We start from the raw sequence: 11,764 nt of genomic DNA, 5'->3' as shown, positions 1-11,764 counted from the left end.
GTTTGGACTTTATGATTTCTGTAACTGGAAAATATTATTTTGTTTAAAGACAGAAGTGACCGCATAGTTGCAACATCAAAGGGAAATATTAATTAATTAGCATCAAGTATATTTGTTGCTTAAGCGTTTGCACTATAACTTAAGTAGGATTATAACTTTTAAGGAAGGAAAGATTTCAGATATTTAGTTCACTGTTTCAGTTATTTTATATGAAATTAAAACATTTACGTTGGTCAAATATGATGCTCTAAATCCAATAAAAGTTTGAAAATAAATGATGTATTTTTAAATGCTGCAACAAATGTTCACAAAAAGTAACTATAATTAAAACCAGTTAAACAAAATCAAATGTTTGAATCATGCTTAACCAAATGCCAGGCTGGAGAGCTGAACCTAAAGTATACGTAGAAAGATTTCAACATCTGAGCAGTTTTTAATGTTTTTATCACATATAAATGTCACAGCAGTGGGTCCTGGCCCAATGCTTTGTGTTTTTGCTTTTCTTTGACTCTTGTTTTTCTTGGTTTTTGTTCTTCTTATTTATCAGGCTCTCAGTAATCTTAGTTCTCCCTCCCTCAGTGTTCATTTCAGCCTGTGTTTAGTTTCTGTTCCCGTGTCCCACGTTTCATCGTTTCATGTCGAGTCAGCCCTGTCTCTCTGTTTCCTGTGTCTCCCCAGTCAGCCCCGCCTCCCTCGGGCACTCATGTGTGATACAGAGTAATAAACCTGACTACATTTGCTACACTCTCTTTATTACCTGTTACTTTAAAATTCATACACTAATTATGTCTGCCCATCTCTCTAATGTGAAGGTCAAAGGTCAACATCCCAGTGACATAAGAATAATCCCAAAGGGGCAAAGGCAGCGGTTAATTTAGCATAATTAGCATTAAGGGTACAGCAAGGATATACTTTTACCAACCCGTTCTCACTCCCGACGCGTAAAATAAAGACGATTTGTCACGTCCCTTAACTTCTCATGCTGACGCCTAAGGTACCCTTCCACGTTTTTATGTGACGCTGTGGGTTGTCAATTCATTCCAATATGAACGCGCTCGCGGCGATCAGAGACGCTTCGAGCAGAGGCTCCAGCCATCCATTTATTCCAATAATAACCCCGTCACGGCGAAACATGACGTCGTGAAGCACAATCTAACTGGAGACCCGGGGACCCTCTCCGCGAACGGGTTTTTCTCCCTAATTTAATGCTTTCTTTTAATGACATCGTTAACATTTCTCAACAAAAACACGTGAAAGTATCACTGATAATTCAACAATAAAATGGCTTCATGTTGTGGCCATCACACAGTGTTTTCCAAACTGATTCACGATCTGAAAGTGCGCAGATTTAACGTACATAATCCTTTGTTAGGTTTATTAACTAAGCTGTAGTGCCTCTGCACCTCACTGTACAATACCTTGTGCAATACTTTTTGTAAATAGTCAACAGTGCAATAGACTCAATACTTGAAATGTGCAATTCACTTGTATTTTTATTTTTTATTCCTATTTATTCTATTTATCCCCTTCGTATATTTTATTTATATTTGTCTCTGTATTTATATTTGTCTCTGTATTTATATGTGTGTGTGTGTGTGTGTGTGTGTGTGTGTGTGTGTGTGTGTGTATATATATATATAACAGTTCTGTAACTGTAACTTCGGTCGTTGCTGTGCTTTTTTTGGAAGTCGAATTTCCCAGAGGAACCCACCCGAGGGATTAATAAAGTTCTATCTTATCTTATCTTATTATTTTCATTTCACACGTAAAACACATTTATAGATTCATTCACCACTCCTGTTAGTTTTGGATGCGCTCGGCTCCAGCCAATCAGACCAATTTACGCAGACGCACTAATCCCGTAACTGCACACTACCCATAATCCTCGACCGCCGTCGCTATGGGAATGAAGATAACAACAGCTTGGTGCTACCCGTTATTCCTTTATTTACTCTAAAATAATAACCAGCGATAATACGAAATTAAACTGGCCCAGTGTTTAATTATGTAATTAAAAATTGCAAATTTTAGTATTTTATTTTTTACAAATTGCAATATTTATCTACAGCGCGCCTTTAGCGACACGTCAACAGATCTTAAGCAAGGCGATTGGATGGTTTTTACTGCAATGCATCTTGGGAGTCGCAGTAAATGTATCTTTCAACTCACGGTCCTGCAGCGAAGTTTTCGACTGGACACGAGGCAGATCCTAGCTAAGTAAGTTGTGATAAACTGTGGGTAATTTGCATGTTCACTGAAATATTAATTTCAGTGATATTAAACTGATATTAAACTTGAAATGTTTTCACAGAGCAGTCTGTGTACCAAGAGAACTACTTCTGCAAAAGTTTATTTAATTTTTTTTGTGATGTATTCTCATGTGTAAGACACTTGCTTGGCCACCCAGCTAATGTTAGTACTGCTCTATTTTAGCAATGTATCTTTTCTGTAATCAATTCAGGGTTTTTTTTAACCCTATTCACGTAATTAACTCAATATTAACGACTTTAATCTCGTAATTGATTTTTTTTCTAAATATGGTGTAATACTGCCTCGTAACATAAGTTATTTCTTTGGTCATAAATTATTTTTGTAATCGTTTCACCAAAACAGACCTGAAATAATCCCTACATGTTCCATTTTCATTTGCAGAAATGACAAAGCTAAAAACCAAACCATGCTCTTCCTGTCAGGGCCCAAACACAATAAAAGGGCAGTGGTACGGGAGAACGGACGAGAGCAACTGGGGTCAAGCGAAGGGACGGCGCTTTGTCCGGTTTTCTCCCGTGCACGAGAAACATGAAGAAGCTTGCCTATTTGTCTCTTGCTTTGCAGTGTAATTATATTGTCTTCAACGTTCCAGCGGATAGGTACAAGCTACAAACCTATCATTAATTGGTCCTTCGATGCCGGAGCCCTGGAGTCGCATTCACCGAGGGGAGGAGGGGCACGCTGGAAGACTGACGTCAGCCAGGAAGTTCCTGTGGATTCGCGGTCTGTCTTTTCTCCTCGATGAATGACGATTGGCGGGACTCGAGGCTGATATTACACTCTAAGCAACGCCAAGTAAGTTTAAAGAGGCCGACTCTATAACCGTGTCGTTGTGCAGTCTCCGCCATTTTGTGAGGCGTTGAGAAGTTCGCTGCTTTGTGGAGCGAAACCCGGGTTCCTTGCTACTGTGTGCAGCAAGAGGTTCCTTACCGCTTTGTGGGGTAAGAGGTTCCTCGCTACTTTGTGCAGCGAGAGGTGAGTTCTACGCCGCTTTGTGGGGTGTTGAGAAGTTCCGCGGGGTCCAGATTGTGCTGGACAGTAGGCCTATTTTGTGTTATTGTCATTTTCGTCGTCGTCTCGTTGTTGTTGTTGTGTGTGAGTGTGTGCGGAGCAGAACGCGTGGTGTGTGACGTCAGCAGCTGTTGTTGTTATCATGGGTTTCTAAGCAACCAAGAGTGAGTCGGAGGGAGACAGACGTTTGTGCTGGACTTTGCTCCTGGCAGCACAAAGTATTTATGTAAAAAAGAGAGAGAGCGAAGGCTCCACAGCTGCGCGGGTGCACGCGAGCGCGGTCGCGCGGGTTTCACGCGGACCTGAGCCGTGCGGTTAATCGCAGGCTTATGTTAGAAGTTTTCAGGAAACACACCAGCCTTGAAGAGTGTGTGGAAAAGGCCAGCCCACATCAGCAGCTATGCTCTGGTGAATGGCTTTCCCCCCACCCCTTGCTGACACAAAATGTTTATTCTTTAACTTGCCCTGATCGACAGCAGCCTGTGTGCCAGACCATAGATTTAATTGAGGTGGATAGTTGTTAAAAGTAATCTGCATTAAGCTTGTGGTTGCTTAAATTCAGTACAATGACATATGAGGAGAAGTGATATAGGCAAATATTTAAACTAATGAAGTGCATAGAGGCACTTGACCTGTGTGAAAGACTGTCGTCTTATTATGAGCCATTGTTGAGATATGGAGCACACCTGTGAAAACAACTAATATGCTGAACCCTGTATGAAACATCTAAAGGTACATGATGGAGAAGCTGTATTGAATATGAAAGTGTAAGACTTTGCCGCTGTGGGCAGAGCATGCAACTACTGTGTGATGTTGCGTTGCAGGTTTTTTTTCTGAGCTGATGAGCAAGCTACACATTATCAGATCGAGAGCTGTCTGAGAACTACTCAAAGAGAGGGAAACAGAGAGTGTGCAGCGTTTCCATGAGCAGTTTTCCTGCATCTTGACTCATGTGTGTGGAGTGTTCATAGCATCAGCATCATGTTTTTGTTTATTTGTTTTGTTGGGTTGAAAATAATTAAATAAACGTGTGATCATATTTATGGATCATCATGGTATCATCAGCCATGTGATTTATTTATGCAGATGAAAAAGTGAGTGTGAATGTGTCTGACATCACAGTGTTTCTGTGCGCTGTGTAAAAGTAATTGCCTCTGATTGAGAAGAGAATTTATATTGTAGAAGAAAAATAATTATAGGAAAAAGGTTTCATGTTGATCAGCCGAAAAACAACTACAATGTCATTTTCTGCTTTTAAGAAAGGATTGTTCACACAAACACACAGAGAGAGAGAGAGAGAGAGAGAGAGATGTGTGTTGATTAAGCAGTGATGATGATAATGAAAATGTCTTAGTTTGTCACTTTCAGGTGAAAAGCAGACCTGAATCAATTTTCCACATGCAGCAGTCGGAAGAAAGTTATATTTCAACATCATTGGAAACATGCAGGCCAAGTTTCTGGCTGACTTATTTACAGCGCCATGTGTCTCTCAACCTCACAAGCAAGCAAGCTCTCACTCCTCCCTGAAGAATGCAGCTCCAAAGAGCAATAACATGATAAAGAGACAGCAGCAAGTCCTGAACAAAAAGTCCTAGCAAAGCAGCAGCAATGTGGACAAACAGCATCAGAGAAGAGCAAACCCATCATCCTGACTGATCGGATGAATGGCACTGTGTTTCCAACAAGCTGCAACTTCACTATACATGTGAATAAAACTTTTGAGGAGAACTGAGGAGACTGTTGGAGTTTGACATTTGCCACCTGTGGAGTAAAATGGCAAGAAGAGACAGTGGAACACAGGACAAAGCTGAAGGAGAACTGCCGGCTATTGGACTGTTGAAGTGGGAGAGGACAAAAGAGTGAGATGACAACAGAGTGAGAGTAAGTGGAAACACAGAGGAATGCTGTTATTAAATGTAGGAAATCAAAATTTGGGTTAGCAAACCTGGGGAAAAGAAAACTGACTGCTTAAGTTGGAAAATTGAGACGGAGTCTGAAACACTGCGAAAATAGAAACATATACAAAATCACACACACACAAGCAGAACATGCATTAACCCTACTGACACTTCCAAACACAAGAGCTTATGAAGATTAGACAACATCTTAAGCGTGTGAGTTTGTTTATCATCTTGTCCAAATCACTTAGTGTGATGCAAAGACCAGTGGACTCATAGCACATTAGTTAAGAAATGATTAAATAATAGTAGAGAAGTGTGTAGGAAAGGCAGCTTTAAGAACATGCTCTGCTGGATATGCAGCTCCACAGACATGCATTAGACCTGCCTAATAACACAAACACACATGCAATGAAAATTAGCTTGTTATCTCTCATCAGTGTTAAAATAGTGTCAATTTAGCAGACACTTGTTATCAAATACTGAATTTATCCAAAAAAAAAAAAAAAAAAATTGACTCTCCAGGTTGCAGGACAACAGTTTAACTTTTGTGGGAAAAAGGATCCTGGTTTGAGCAACCAGTGATCAGACAATAAATTTAGTGTTAAAATGGTAAATTGGGAGAAGCTTCCTGCTTGATTGAGCAGCACAGGTAATTTACTGTATGAGGGGAATTGTCTTTTGTGATACTATTTTGAACATGCTTTTCTGTCGTCCTGTCAACTTAGTGAGTTAATAGCTGGTATGCAAATTAGTTGATCGTTTTAGATTAATGAAAGGTGACTGAATTCTAGTACGAGTGAATGAGATGTGTTGGAGTTTGTTGTGTTAAGTGGAAACTCTAAAACACTGAGTTTCCTGTTTGATATGCGAGTGAATCTTGTATTTAGATACACAACTCTGAATACGTCAGAACAGACTGTTTTGTGAAGTGCATGACAGCATGTCACATGTTTTATGATGAAGGGAAAAAGGAAAATTGAATAAAATAGATCTGTGGCCTAAATGAGTGAAGAGCACAGACCTGGTGATTAAACTCATAGCTAATAAGACATTAGGGTTATGTTGTGTTTTGTGCAGCTGATGGTTGGTTTGGAGTGAATCTAGCTGATGATTCTTCTCCTGTTGTGAAGTTGATGAGGAGTTTGTGTCATGACTTAACAAGGCCTTTTTATTTTGATACTTTCACAGTGCACTGAAAGTTTGGTTTGATAATCTCTGTTATTTTTCATTTTTATCTTTTGAACAGGCACTGATTTTGTTTGTCTATTTCTTTTCTTTAAGCAGATCTGCACGTCAGGAATTAAAAGTGCTATACGACCGGTCGAGAAAGCTGTTACAAGTGAGTTTTCTCCACATTGAAATGGGCTCAGGAGAAAGCCACTTATTTGGGACAATTATTAAATGAGTGTCCCAGCCTAAAAAGGATTCAGCGATGTAATCCCATCTAAAGTTCTTTTTCTTTTCGACATGACGTCATTTTGCTGGAAGTGGAAACTAAATGCGACGACAGGTTCCACTATCAGCAAAGAATGAATGAATGAATGAATGAATGAATGAATGAATGAATGAATGAATGAATGGAAATAAAGAACAAACTGACTGACTGGTAAAAGCTGACAGGACTTGACCACGACTCAAGGTTAACCTCCACCTAGACAGGACAAAAGGGTGGATGAATTTATGTGTTTTTGTTACAGGAGCAGAAAGATGACAGCAACATTCGAGGTTGCATGACGATTTAATCTTTTAAATGCCATTTTCTCTGTCTGTGAATTTACTATGTGTGTGTCATCCACTAACTTGTGTTGCTCACAGACATTACTGTGAGAAAGTGTACACACCTGCGCAGCGCTAACATTTACATTTCTTTTTACAGCAGATGATTAATCATGTGTTTGATCATGTGATTTATAAGAGGATTAGTTAATGTTTTCCTACTACAGGATTTCTGGGTTTATATGTGACTGTCATTCTTTCCACAGCTAGGGTTGGCTACCTTTATGGTGTTTTTATGGCACCTCTGGAACCTGTTGACCTGTGTCTGACCACCGTCTGACCACAGTCAATGTGTATTGCTAATGTTTGTTTTTCTGAGACTGCATGTAGAAGATTCAGCTGAAACAGACAAGTGACATGAGTAAAACAAATAAGAGGTTACGGTGTTTCTGGGAAAGTTGAATATGGGCTCTTAGCTGGCCACTTTGAGCCCATAGGGATATATGAGTGGGGTGACTTTGCTTAAGGGCGGTCACCGATTACATTAATGTTAACTGAGCACATGGGATGATCCATGTCTGAGGCGAATTATGGTAATGATAGTGATTTAATGATTTGAGAAAACCTGCACATGACACTTGTCTTGCCCGTGCTGAATGCTTATTACTCTTTTGATATAATTGTTTATACGTGTGAAGTGTGATTTTATTTCCAGATCTTGTCTTCCAGGCCATGATGGCCAGTTTTTAAGACAGGGATCCAGGTTTGGTGAGTTGACGCATGGGAGTGTCCATGCGTCAAGAGGTGGAGTCCAAGGATTAACATTAAACAATGTTTACTATTATTGTTGCAGTGATTTGTGTGATTAGCCGTTTATTTACAAGTATTAAATCTATGCAAGTGGTGCATCCATGTTCAGATGAGGCTTTGATGGCCTATTAGTGAAGTTCACTGAACTAAAGAATGTGGTTTGATGATTGTTGACATGCTCTCCACATAGAAGTCTTTCTGAAATACAGGTGCAGCAGTGAGAAGCGAGAAACATTCCAGGCATAGCCCAGGCAGTGGTTGAGGTCAAAGGTCAAGCTGGTTGGGGCCCATCATGAGATCAGACCTTGGAGCCACAGCAAGGACCATGAAACTGCCTGCAAAATAGCGGAGAGACCCTCCTGGATTTATCAGAGCCTGTAAGGGGATTTTTATGAAATACAATATAATCAAGTGTGCCTTATATTCAAGTGTTCATATATTTTCACATAACAAAGCCTATTGTTAAAGAGAACATGATGCATTCTTTACTTCAGTAGCTGTGATGTCAGATAAAGCATGATATACGTCTGTATACTTTACTCCAGTGTGTAAGGTCAAGATAAGCTGAGCTAATGCCTAAACTCTCCCCGACTTCTTGCAGAAAGAGGAAGTACTATGTAACCTGCTTTGCCCTATAAATAAAGCAACCAAGCCTGCATTCGGTGTGTGTGTCTTCTCAGAGGCATTCACCCGTGCGCATGTTTTATAAAACTCTGAGTCGGTCTGCAGTGTCTTATTTCTCTTATTTGTGATAGAACAAATGTCTTCCCCTGACAGAGCCACTGCAAAGAGGTCGAGGTCCCAGGAAACCCCAGAACCCTCAAGACAGCACAATAGAGAAATCTCACACTTGGTTGTTTCAGTGGTGAGGGGGGAGTGCTGATTGAGCCCCCGTAGGGTAAGCTCGCACTTCAACCTCCAGCCTCTGATCAACTCTAGGGCAACCAAGTGCGAGGCGTGACGGCTGAATCAGCTGAACCAGGAGGAAGGCAGAGAAGCTGAGTGTTTTGAGACAGATCCAGCAGGGCCAAAATCAGGAGTGCCTGAGAGGATCGTCCACAGGATGGGAGCTGAGGCCAGGAGAGAGACTTCAGGAGGATCAGAGATCATCTTCAGCAGCGTTGGGACAGGAAAACTCGAGGGATGAGGGGAGCATGCCAAGCTCCATCGACAGCGCAGAAGGAGTTCGAGGATGACATCATGATTCTGAGAAAAGCACAGGAACCAGAAGCTATGGTGGTGATGACAGCAGTTTCCTATGAACATCACCTAATGCGGTGCCACTATACTGTGCATACGATGACACTCTGAAGGCTGCTGGGATCATAACAGTAGTAAGATAATGGAACCCTGCACCCTTTCCACAGAGGTGTTTTCTGCGGAGTATGGACAATGAAGGAGTCATAAATATCCCCCTCACAGGACGAAGGCCTGAAGTGAGGTAATGGGAGGCCATAAAACTAGAGTGCTGAGAGGTCTGCAGCTTTGGAAATAGCTGAGACCCATGTTGACAAACAACAAAACCAACTGGTATGTTTGAATGTTTATTCTACGTACATTTGGACTCTGGTCCTATGGACAAGGAAACAACTGGAAGAGACATTCATGACGCCCTGCAGAACTCAAACCACTCTGCAGAGAGACATGTGATTTGCACACCTGGAGGAAGCATCACCAAGCTGAGATGTTTTTGAAAATGTTACTTTCTTATTTTCACTATTAAATTAACAATTTCTTTGGTTGCTCGTAAGATGCAGTTTGCCGTTGGACGAGATCAATGAGGACTGGGATAACCGCTAATACATTTGTTAAACTGTGTACTTTTACAGTAATTTAGGGTGATTTGACATATGCTGAATATAACAATGTTTGCATTGAAACTGTCAGACATGAGGTATTCGTAACTGGGGACTTTTCAAGCATAAACGTCAATAAGGGGGGAATGTTAGAGTTTGTATTGTTGATTGTCATTTATGCTTAGAAACATTTACTCATATATGCTTAGAAGTATATAATCATTGGTAGATTGAAAGGATGTCTCATCCTAAAAGAGGTCTGTATTAACTCTGTGTGGAGGGGGGGTGCGTACATTCCTCTGCACAGTGTCCTGGCATGGATCACACCCCCTAGGAGAGTTTATCTTTGATTTATGGTATAGCAAGCACACGTATATCTGTTTAAGTATAAGAGCCTTTTGTTAGATGGACCCAGACGTCCTGGTACAAGCTAGCGCCAGAGTCTTCACAGGGTCACATCTTGACCTCACACAGATCTCTCACACACACCCACATACACAGGCAAGGTACTCTTTGTTTGTATGTAGACGTCATATGTTAATGAACCTATGCATATTCATGTAACCTCAATAAAAGGGCAGTGGTACGGGAGAACGGACGAGAGCAACTGGGGTCAAGCGAAGGGACGGCGCTTTGTCCGGTTTTCTCCCGTGCACGAGAAACATGAAGAAGCTTGCCTATTTGTGTCTTGCTTTGCAGTGTAATTATATTGTCTTCAACGTTCCAGCGGATAGGTACAAGCTACAAACCTATCATTAATTGGTCCTTCGATGCCGGAGCCCTGGAGTCGCATTCACCGAGGGGAGGAGAGGCACGCTGGAAGACTGACGTCAGCCAGGAAGTTCCTGTGGATTCGCGGTCTGTCTTTTCTCCTCGATGAATGACGATTGGCGGGACTCGAGGCTGATATTACACGCTAAGCAACGCCAAGTAAGTTTAAAGAGGCCGACTCTATAACCGTGTCGTTGTGCAGTCTCCGCCATTTTGTGAGGCGTTGAGAAGTTCGCTGCTTTGTGGAGCGAAACCCGGGTTCCTTGCTACTGTGTGCAGCAAGAGGTTCCTTACCGCTTTGTGGGGTAAGAGGTTCCTCGCTACTTTGTGCAGCGAGAGGTGAGTTCTACGCCGCTTTGTGGGGTGTTGAGAAGTTCCGCGGGGTCCAGATTGTGCTGGACAGTAGGCCTATTTTGTGTTATTGTCATTTTCGTCGTCGTCTCGTTGTTGTTGTTGTGTGTGAGTGTGTGCGGAGCAGAACGCGTGGTGTGTGACGTCAGCAGCTGTTGTTGTTATCATGGGTTTCTAAGCAACCAAGAGTGAGTCGGAGGGAGACAGACGTTTGTGCTGGACTTTGCTCCTGGCAGCACAAAGTATTTATGTAAAAAAGAGAGAGAGCGAAGGCTCCACAGCTGCGCGGGTGCACACGAGCGCGGTCGCGCGGGTTTCACGCGGACCTGAGCCGTGCGGTTAATCGCAGGCTTATAAATGGAAGAGATTCAAATGTTAGAAGTTTTCAGGAAACACACCAGCCTTGAAGAGTGTGTGGAAAAGGCCAGCCCACATCAGCAGCTATGCTCTGGTGAATGGCTTTCCCCCCACCCCTTGCTGACACAAAATGTTAACTCTTTAGCTTGCCCTGATCGGTTCTGTACAGGAGAACCAAACCAAGAGCAAATATTACGTCTCATTTACACCTGAGCACGAAGAGCCATCAACATTTAGCAAATTGAATCATCTTTGTTTAGATGCAAGAAGAATCATATAGAAATGAAAAAGTAGAAATAGAAATCCAGAGCAAAGATATCCTCTAATTCAGCGTAGCACATGTGCAGCTGCTGCGATTCACGTAAGCATTCGGCTCATCGCTGCTGCAGATTTTTCTCTCGCTGTTCTGGCTCACAGCGCTGCAAACACAAAAATAAATATCCCCAAAGGTGTGAAAGGGAGCTAATTAGTAAGAGTATTGTTACTCTCCGCAGGAGTAGTCCAGCAGTAGAAATCAGTCCAATAACAAGGTGTGTAACATCTAGCAGGGTGACAGAAAAACCCAGGGTAACTTCTAAGGACCTCAACGTCTCTCTCACATTGTGTTTTTTAAACATGCTTCCATTTGTCACTTCAGTCTTTACTCTGAAATACAGGAAGAGAAATCATGGCTGAAACAATTTCTCATGAAACCAGGGGTGTGGTCCAACAGTCAGTTTGGTGAGGAAGGTTCCTAACTGAGAGAAGTGACCCAGAAGTATCTGTGTAGCAGCCACAATG

Source organism: Maylandia zebra, linkage group LG4 (genome assembly GCF_041146795.1).
Source record: "Maylandia zebra isolate NMK-2024a linkage group LG4, Mzebra_GT3a, whole genome shotgun sequence".
Classification (NCBI taxonomy): domain Eukaryota; kingdom Metazoa; phylum Chordata; class Actinopteri; order Cichliformes; family Cichlidae; genus Maylandia; species Maylandia zebra.
The sequence above is the reverse complement of the archived record's forward strand: the minus strand, read 5'-3'. Positions refer to the sequence as shown.